The sequence below is a fragment of the Mus caroli genome, chromosome 6 (genome assembly GCF_900094665.2).
Source record: "Mus caroli chromosome 6, CAROLI_EIJ_v1.1, whole genome shotgun sequence".
NCBI lineage: Eukaryota > Metazoa > Chordata > Mammalia > Rodentia > Muridae > Mus > Mus caroli.
Window position 1 is genome coordinate 69319980 of NC_034575.1, and position 10951 is coordinate 69330930.

A 10951-nucleotide genomic window follows, 5' to 3' on the forward strand; every position below is an offset into this window, starting at 1 on the left:
TCAGGGTTGTTTTGATTTGCATTTCCCTGATGATTAAGGATGCTGAACATTTTTTTAGGTGCTTCTCAGCCATTTGGTATTCCTCAGTTGAGAATTCTTTGTTTAGCTCTGTACCCCATTTTTAATAGGGTTGTTTGGTTTTCTGGAGTCCAACTTCTTGAGTTCTTTATATATAATGGATATTAGCCCCCTATCTGATTTAGGATTGGTAAAGATCTTTTCCCAATCTGTTGGTTGCCTTTTGGTCTTATTGACAGTGTCCTTTGCCTTTTTGCAATTTTTTTTCTTTTTTCTTTTTTTGTTTGTAATTAATTAATTAATTTATTTATTTTGTTTACCTTTTTGCAATTTTAATTTTTGCAATTTTATGAGGTTCCATTTGTTGATTCTTGATCTTACAGCATAAACCATTGGTGTTCTGTTCAGGAATCTTTCCCCTGTGCCCATATCGTCGAGGCTCTTCCCCACTTTCTCTTCTAGAAGTTTCAGTGTCTCTGGTTTTATGTGGAGTTCTTTGATCCACTTAGATGTGAGCTTTGTACAAGGAGATAAGAATGGATCAATTTGCATTCTTCTACATACTAACGGCCAGTTGAGCCAGCACCATTTGTTGAAGATGCTGACTTCTTTCCAGTGGATGGTTTTAGCTCCTTTGTCAAAGATCAAGTGACCATAGGTGTGTGGGTTCATTTCTGGGTCTTCAATTCTGTTCCATTGATCTATCTGTTAGCCCAGAAGCTCAGATCAGAATCCTTCTTAGAAGGGGAAACAAAATACCCATGGAGGGAGTTACAGAGACAAAGTTCGGAGCAGAGGCTGAAGGAAGGACCATCCATAGACTGCCCCACTTGGGGACCCATCCCCTAAACAACCACCAAACCCAGACACTATTGCTGATGCCAACAAGAGCTTGCTGACAGGAGCCTGATATGGCTGTCTCCTTAGGGGCTCTGCCAGTGCCTGGCAAATACAGAAGTGGATGCTCACAATCATCCATTGGACGGAGCACAAGGTCCCCAATGAAGGAGCTAGAGAAAGTACCTAAGGAGCTGAAGGGGTTTGAAGCCTCATAGAAGGAACATCAATATGAACTAACCAGTTCCCCCAGAGCTTCTTGGAACTAAACCACCAATCAAATAAAACACATGGTGGAACTTGTGGCTCTAGCTATATATGTAGCAGAGGATGGCCTAGTCGGTCATCAATGGGAGGAGAGGCCCTAGGTCTTGTGAAGGTTCTATGCCCCAGGGTAGGGGAATGCTAGGACCAGGAATGGGAGTGGATAGGTGGGGGAGCAGGGGGAGGGGGGAGGGGATAGGGGATTTTTGGAGGGGAAACTAGGAAAGGGGATAACATTTGAAATGTAAATAAAGAAAATATCTAATTAAAAAAAAAAGAAATAGTTTAAGCAGAAAAAAAAACCTGGACAGCTCATGCCTTTAATTATAACACTAGGAAGGAAGAGGCAGACAGATCTCTGTGAGTTTAAGATCAGCCAGGGCTATGTAGTGAGACTCTGTCTCGAAAAACAGTAAAACAGTAAGAGATGAAAGAGAAAAAAAATTCTTCATCTGGGTGATGAAGTATACTATTATTTCAGCACTTGAGAGGTAGAGATCAGAGGATCAGCGACAATGGTCAGCCTGAGGGCCAGAGAGGCAGCTCATTGGTTAAAAATACTTGCTGGCCTTGCAGAGACCAGGTTTGGTTTCCGGCATCTGATCTGAATAGTAGCTTACAATCCTCTTTAACTCCAGCTCTAGGGGATCCAAGGATCTCTTTTCAGATCCCTATAGGCTCCAGGCATGCATATGGTCATGCATATATGGTCATGCCTTCATATGTGTGTGTGTGTGTGTGTGTGTGTGTGTGTACATATACATATATATGAAGGCAAAAATCTCATGCATGTTAAACAAAGGAGGAGGAGGAAGAGGAGGAGGGGAGAAGCATGGCTGGGAGCATAGCTTAGAGTAATTGCCTAGGAAGTGCAAGACTGCAAATTCCATCCTTAATTACATAACCACACCCATACACATGGTGGTGCACACTTGTAATCCAGTACCTGGGGGAGGCAGAAGTTCAAGGTCACTGTCACTAGTTTGAGGTCTGTCTGGAATGGATAATACTTGTTTTTTTAGGCCACCCAGTCTCAGTGAGCAGCACACACACACACACACACACTGACACTTCTGCTACTGATCGCTTTTTTTTTTTTTTTTTTGATGGTGCTTATTTCCTAGTTAATCTTAAAAATCAGGACAACCTCAGTTGTCATCTCACTCTCGTTCTCTCTGTGGCCAATCTCTTCTTCCAAAGAGGCCCTGGGGCAAACGCCTGAGAGGCCTCATCCCCACCCACTCTCTCACACACTGGGAACCCAGGTAGTTCTAGCAACCCTCCAGGAAAATTCCCAGATCACCCTCGTCTTGCTGTCACAGGTATTCTTCATTTTCTTAGTTTTATTATTTATCAGTCTGTGTACTAAGATCATGTTACCGTCTACTTCAGTTTGGTGTTACCCCTGTTTTCTTTCCTTCTTTTCATTTTTAAATATTCTGTGGGGAGGAAGGGTAGGTATAGATGAACATGCACAGCTAAGCCACTCTACACCTTTGGAGGTCAGAAGATGACTTACAGGACTAGGTTCTTTCCTTCCACTGTGTGGGTCCCATGGATTGAACTCAGGTCATCGGGGTTGGCAGAAAGCACCTTTACCACCTGCACTATCTTGGTGGCCCTTTTTATTCTGAAACAAGGGGTCTCATTCGGAACTCACTACATGCACAGTTAATTTTCATTTCTCTATCCCATTGTATGAATAGGCAACAATTTATTTGTCCACGTATATATGATGATAAAATTTTGAATATTTCTCTCTGCGAACTATTGTAATTAATGTAAGACACCAGAAATCCCCAGCTATGTCTATGATAGAGATAAGAACAAAAGGAGGTGGGGAGCAGATATGAAGCAGGCTGTTTCATTGATCTCTGTATCTCCAGCCTTTCATGCAGGCCCAGCATAATGAAAGTTAAAGATCAAAGAATAATTTCCCACTGTATCCTTGAATAGTAGGATAATTACCAGGATTTTGCGTTTGTTCCTTGGTGCCATGTTTATAATGTTTTTTAGGGACCCTGATAGCTTGAATTGTCTGGAGACAGCTCGATTGGCATGTCTAGAAGCTACCCAATGGTCTGGTTAATGGGAGAGCTGAAGACGCTTGTCATTCAAATGAGAGCAAAACCCGGATCAGATGTGGACCATGTTGCTTTTGATGCAGCCTTGAGCCAGTTGTTAAGTCCATGGGGGAAGCAGTTTCTGCTCAGCCACCATGCCAGCTTTTGGAGAGGCCCAGCATGTGCTTCTGTTCTATTTCTTTTCTCTTCTCTTCTTTTCTTTTAAAGATTTATTTATTATTATATCAAAGTACTCTGTCGCTATCTTGAGATGCACTAGAAGAGGCTGTTAGATCTCATTATGGGTGGTTGTGAGCCACCATGTGGTTGCTGGGATTTGAACTTAAGACCTTTGGAAGAGCAGACACTCTTAACCACTGAGCCATCTCACCAGTCTCTCTGTTCTATTCCTGAGGAAGGATCTCACTATGGGTCCTGACTGTCCTTGAGCTCACTATGTAGACCAGGCTAGCCTCAGTTCTCAGTATTCTTCATACTTCAGCTTCATTTGAAGATTTGAACAAGAACTTGCTGGTGAAACCAACCACGATAAGACAACAATTTCCCCGTTCAGCTCTCTTCCCATTTTTACACCTCACCCAATAGAACTGGCTTCTTTCTAGATCCTGGCCTTTTTCAGGATGCAATGGGCCTGTCAGTGCATCCAAATCACAATACATCTATTCAGGAATGACTTCTGCCCTCTCCCTCCACTCCTGAAGCCTGTCATTCCCCCTGCTGCTTTCTCTGTCCAGTGACTAGAAACAAGGAAAAGAAAGGGAAGGCTATGGTGGGGGCTGTGGCATAGCAAATTTTGCCAAGAGCCCTTTGGGTTTATCCTAAAGTAGTAGTACTTGTTGTCGTTGTTGCTTTTGTTTGTGATTGATTGGGTGTCTGCAGGTGCGCTTGTGAGTTCCGGTGCCTATGCATGTGTGTGTGACTTCACATGGAGGTTAGAGGGCAGCCTGGGGACACTGCCAACCTTCCTGAGACACGGTCTTTCAACTGCTCTGGAACTTGTCAAGTAGGCTGGCTGGCTACCGAACGCCAGAGATCTGCCTGTGTCTGACTGCACAGAACTGGGGTGCAAACATGTGCCTATGTGCCTCATGTGTGTTTTTCTTTTTTAGTGTGAGTTCTGGACACCCACTCTCAGGAGCTTCATGCTTATACTTTACCGTGTTATCTCTCTAGCACATGGTACTGATGGTTTAGCCTTTTGACACAGGGCCTCATGTAGCTTAGAGCAGCCTTGAACTCTAGGTAGTGGAGGATGATCTTGGACTGACTCTCCTGTCTCCACTTCTCCTGTGGCTAAGATCACAAGCCTATACCACCATGCCTGGTCTTGCTTTTAGGCATGTGAGGCAGGAGCAGTGGGAAGTGCCCAGTGGGGGGAAATAGAGAAGACACCCTTCTCTAGATACATCTGTTCAATTTGTTACTTCAGGCCCTGTAAAGAAGATAAACACAGAGAAATGAATCTGGGTTGCTGCCTGAGAGAAAAGTGCTTGTTAGGAGAAGCAGAGGCTTGTCCTTGCGGGACACACTGTGCTTCTGGTCCTGCGTAACTCAAATATTTTATCTGTCCAGTGGCACCTGAGACCTAAGCTGGGTGGCAAAATGACAAAAAGAAGCAGTGGCCAGAGCCAGACCAGCTGGCTGTACAGGGCTGGGCTGCTGCCTCCCGCCCAGTCTGCCCACTCCTTCCAGAACCATGTTTTCCCCCTCCCCACTTCCTTCTGCTGAGTCCTCTAATTGTATTTTTACTTTTTGAGCAGGGACATGAGGGAATCTAAGGTTTCCAGACACGGGTGAAGTATGGGCAGATCCCAGAAAGCCCCACTCTCTCCTCCCCAGTAGCTACAATGCATGGCTTTGATTTCTTTTTTTCTGCAAGACCGATCCAGACACACACTAACAGTGTTAACAAGATAAATATCTAGGCCTGACCTTTCTCCCAGTCCCCCAGCCACCCTGACTCCCCAGCTCTGCCTCACTTGTGCTTAAAGTGGATTAGCACTCATTGCTGTAGGCAGCAGGGCTCTGGGCTTGGGCTTGCTGGGAATCAAAATAGAGATTACCTTATTTGACTTAAAGCATTTTCCACTTGAGGGGTAAGATCCCCCAGGGAAGTCCATCGGGGCTTATACATATATGACTTTAAATTGGATTTTAAAATAGCTTGCCAGCTGTTCGCTGGGTCATGCTTTGGGTTCTTGGCCTTGATTGATGTTGGATCCATTTGGAGAACAGGGGCTGCCAAGACTGCAGGACTCTAGATGCCTGGGGACTTTCCCAGGATCCCTGGCAGTTGTTGCCATGAAACCCTCAAATCCCTGGCACCAAGCTCCGAGTCTCATCCAGAGAAAATAACCACATCATTTAAACCCCTCCCCCCAGCGTGCACCTCAGCCACCGGCTGCCCTTCTCAGACCAAGTCTGAAAGAAAAGAAATTGTACGGAGGATTGTTCTCAGCAAGAAGGACCTTCACACTCTTTTTTTTGGGGGGGGGTTGATTTTTATTTTCCCAAAGTTCTAAAATTAGCATATATCAATTTATTTGTTAATGGGGTTCATCATGACATTTTTATATGTGAATAAACGAATTTTGATCATAGGTACCTCTTATGTCCCTCTCTTGGTCCTTCCCCACTCACACTGGTCTCTTTCCCAACTAGTATCCTCCTTTTTTTGTTTTGTTTTTTTTTTTTGTTTTGTTTTTTGTTTTTGTTTTTTTGGTTTTTTTAGACAAGGTTTCTCTGTATAGTATCCTACTTTTGTGGTTTTTGTGATGTGCATGTGTGTCCTAGTGAATCTCATTAGGGTTGCTTACAGGAACACTGGGTGAGTGGTTATTTTTGGGAACATGGGAAAGTTACCTGTTGTCCCCCCCCCACACACACACCCAAAAATTTGTCTCTCCCTCACTCAATAGCTATTAACTGTCTGTAAGTCCTCAGGATCTGTGAAACTTGGCGAGCTTCTCTGGGCCCCATGGGGGAGTGCTGCTAGGCCCAAGTTAGTGCTTGTCCTCAGCAGATACTACGGTTGCTGCGAGTTCAAAAGTGCAGTGGCCATGTGACCCCCCAAAGATAGTGTTTAAAACAATCGACTCCTCAATTCTTTCCCCCATGTCCTCTGCAATGTTTCCTGAGCCCAAAAGGGGGTGGTAGAAATGCCCAATTTCTGACTGAGCATACAGTGGTTACTGGTTCTCAGCACACTGACCAGTTATTAGTGTCCACTATTAACTGCTGCCAAAGAGAAGCTTAGCTGAGAGCAGTCCTAACCTATGCACATAAGCAGAGCTCCTTAGAAGACACTTTGTCAGGGGCACCACACCTACTTAACAGACAATAGCAGCTTCCCCTCTACAGACTATGTGCCATGCCCTTGTGACCAGGGTTACCATAGCAGACATGAGTTTTCTATGGGGCAGGTCTCAAGTCCAATCAGAAAGCAGCTGGTTGCCCCACTACTGCACCACAGTTCTCCTGTTGCCTGCCGGGTCAGGAGTGTGGTTCCCTGGTCCACAGGTGAGTAACACTGCTGATGCCATTTCTCCCTCAGTAGCCATCACAGCTCCTTCCAGAGTGATACGGGCTAGCCAGCAAGGAAGAAACGTCCATTTTCAATGCCAGCTTGATTTCAGTATGCCCTGCAGTCAGAGCATGCTCTGTCTTCAGCATAAGGTCTTACCACCTAGTTCTGGTGGGAACATTACACACCTCTTGTGGCTAAATAGTTTTGCTCTTTGTATAAACTTCAGGTGACACATGTAGGCCTGTATGCCTGGAATTCACCCCCTTCTATTCCTACTGTTTATCAGGGCACAGCTAGAATGTTGATATCTTGGTGTGGGGGCATTGGGGTGCGGTGTAGGAGATTAGGGGGAAAAAAGAGTATGACTCTTCAGAATATGGTGTATAGTAAATTCCTGTGGTTCCAGCAGAAGGAAGAAAAGGCTTAAGGGTTAAGGGGCTTCCTATTGTGACGAGTTCCAGGGGAGTCTGAGCTACAGGAGACCCCGTTTAAAAACAAAAACAAAACAAGAAGACAAAACAAATTCTCAATATCATCAACAATGTCATAAAAGGTATACTAAGTTATATAGGCAATCCTGGTGGGGCAGGTCTATACCAGCCAGTGGGAGGCGAGAAAAGGTCTCAAGTTCAAGTTCTGTTTAAGCGACAGAGATAAACCTGAGCAACCCTGTGAAGCCTCATCTCAATAAACAAACAAACCAACAGGAGGTCCAGGGTTAAAGAACAGTGGCAGACCCTAGCTCCAGCACTTGCAATCCCCAGTGGAGAAAAAGTAGGGGGATATGAGAAGAAATCTCGTCCAGTGTTTGATGTACAATATATATTTGTGTAAAAATGTCATTATATAATACAGTACCAAATACCAAGAATATAAAATTTTAAATAATAAATCATTTTGAAAACAAGAGCAAAGAGAGCACCGTGTGACAGGATTTGAGTCCTGTCTTAACACTCATTAAGAGTGTTGTGAGCTGGCCAGGCAGTGATGGCGCACGCCTTTAATCCCAGCACTCCGGAGGCAGAGGCAAACAGATTTCTGAGTTCAAGGCCAGCCTGGTCTACAAAGTGAGTTCCAGGACAGCCAGGGCTACACAGAGAAACCCTGTCTCGAAAAACCAAAAAAAAAAAAAAAAGAGGGGGAGCTGATGATCAAATGAGTTACTATGGGCTGTATGGGATGTTGCAAAGTGTTCAGTGCTTTTTTTTTTTTTTTTTCGAGACAGGGTTTCTCTGTATAGCCCTGGCTGTCCTGGAACTCACTCTGTAGACCAGGCTGGCCTCGAACTCAGAAATCCACCTGCCTCTGCCTCGCGTGCGCCACCACGCCAGGCGGCTTTGGTCTTCTTAATCGCTAATTGTTGCCTCCTCCACCTGACCAGGAATTCCTCAGTCTTTACAACCTAAACTGTTCCTGCCTCTCAAACACTCAAGAAAATGTTTGTGACTGCAATAATAAATGAAATATCCAAGAAAAGAAATGCTCAAAAGCAGATGGGATCCAGAGCACAGACTTTCTGGCTCCCAGGTCATTTTTTTCTTCATCTGTGTTTGCTCGGTCTATAAACTTGCCCTTTTCATTTTGTTGGTGTGACTGTTAAACAAAGAGTGAGACGGATGAGTTTGGAGTTCCGGGATCATGAGGATAAAGCTTTATAATCTTGTCTTTTCCAGGGAAACTCTGTCCCTATCAAGTTTTTCCAATTTTAATTAAATGTATTCTAAAGAGGGTCGTAAGATGTCTCAGAGGGAAAAGGCACTTGCTGCCAAACCTCACACCCTGAATTTGATCCCTTGGGACACACAGTGGGAGGAGACAACCGATTCCTGCAAGTTGGCCGGTGACCTGGTGACCTTCACAATACAATGTGGCACCGCCCACAGAGTTTGTACTAGCAACAACAAAATTCCATATAGCAAACTTTTTTTTTTTCATGTTCCCTCTCTCTTGTTCCACTACCAAACTCATCTGTTTCCATAGAATAACATAAAACCCCCTGCAGGCTTCCCCTAAGCCATTTGTCCCTTACCGTCACACACAGAAGCCCATACAAATACTTGTCATAGAAGGCTTTTCCCCAGTGCAAGACCCTCAGAGTCAGCCACAGCACAGGCTTAGGATGTCCGCTCAGAGACAAGGCTCTTCGTCAGTCTAGCAAGATGGCTTAGTGTGTAGAAGTATTTGCCACCAGGACTGATAATCTACGTTCCCAGGCTCCACATGATGAAAGGAGAGAACCAAGTCATACAAGTTGTCTCTGACTTTTGTATATGTTCCAAATGAGTGCATGCACAAACCTATATAGATAAAGATACAGAAGATAAATAAATGCAATGAAAAACCCATGAGGCCTGGTTTTATTACTATCTATTGTCTACATCCACTGTCCTGTCTTCCCCAGTAAACACCAATGAGGTTCTCAGACACGTCTGGCCTATGTCAGACCCTGCTACTTTGATTTGGGTCTCTCTCTGCCTGGAAGCCCCTACTCTGCTTCCTATTTCCATGTCCCCAGCCATCTTTCAAGTCCCACCTCCTCTAAACCTTCCTGACCTCCTTGGCCTTTAACTGTCTCTTCTTTCTTCTTCTTCTTCTTCTTCTTCTTCTTCTTCTTCTTCTTCTTCTTCTTCTTCTTCTTCTTCTTCTTCTTCTTCTTCTTCTTCTTCTCCTCCTCCNTTCTTCTTCTTCTTCTTCTTCTTCTTCTTCTTCTTCTCCTCCTCCTTCTCCTCCTTCTCCTCCTTCTCCTCCTTCTCCTCCTTCTCCTCCTTCTCCTCCTCCTTCTCCTTCTTCTCTTCTCCTCCTTCTCCTTCTTCTCTTCTCCTCCTTCTCCTCCTTCTCCTTCTTCTCACCCAGATCACACAGCTAATTCTTCACAGAACAGACTCTAGACCCTATCTATAGGTTAGGAATAATGGCAGGGACTTGTGACAGACAGGGCCTTCTGCATAGTCTGTTCAATAAATACCATGTTTCAGGACGTAGTGACAGATAGGATCATGAGGTAGGGAAATGAAAGAATAATTTTCTCGCTCTCTGTTTCTTCCTGCTCTGTACCCTAAGAACAACAACAACAACAAAAGGTTTGCTTTTTAAAAAAATCAGCATGATTTCCTTATCTTGTCAAGCAAGGAAAAAGAAGTCTAGAGAACAGAGAAGCTGCAAAACAAACTAAAACATTTTTTTAATGACTCAAATGGCCTAGGAAATATAAACAAGCAACTGGACTTGGGACAAAGTGTCACTGTCTTGTAAGGGAAGCAGGCCAGGTGCTTCTGAGGCCCAGCAGGCCACAGCCTGGCCTGGGGCGAATTGTGAAAGGAAAGTTGATTGACTAAAGTTTCCAGTCAGATTGCTAAGCCCATCTCTGAAACACCAGTAGATCAGTACTGTGTGTGAGCAAATGAAGGTATATTCAAAAGGAAATGTGGTGACACATACCCCAGTCCCAGTGGGCAGGAGGCCAAGACAGGAGGATTGTCTCAGCCTGGGCTACATGGTCACTTCAAGGCAAGCCTGAGCTACCATGTGACCGCATGTTTCAATATGGTACATCCAGAGTTGAGAATGATGGTACATGCCTATAATTTCAGTCTTTCAGTGGAGGCAGGAGAAAGTATCGGAAGTTCAAGACTGACTCTGACTGTATGAGACAATGTGTCAAAACATCAGAAAAAGTTAGACAGGGTGGCAGAGAAATCTGTCTGCCTCCGCCTTGGGAGTGTCGGGATTAAAGGTATGATCCATGGAAGTGGTTTTTATTGTTGCTTGCTTTGTAGTGATGGGGACTATATTCAGAGCCCCACATATCTCAGGAAAGAGCTCTGCCACTTAGCTACAGTCCTCGCCCAGGCAGTCTGGTTATTTTGAATTGAGGCTTCATTCTTGGGCTGGCCACAGTAGGAAGCCCAAATTGGCTCTGAACTTGGTTTTGTACTTTAGGGAGATTTTCCCCCCCCCTCCCACAGTGAATATATATTTACTAAGGAACTATGAAAAAGAACTCTTGAGATTAATAGAGGCTCCAAAGCAGGAATACTGGGTTGTTGTTTTGAGTTTTAGAGAGAAGTTTATCATATATTCATAGGAAGCTTAAGAAGGAGAGAGAAAGCAGGGCGTGGTGGCGCACACCTTTATTCCCAGCACTTGGGAGGCAAAGGCAGGTGGATTTCTGAGTTCAAGGCCAGCCTGGTCTACAGAGTGAGTTCCAGGACAGCCAGGGCTA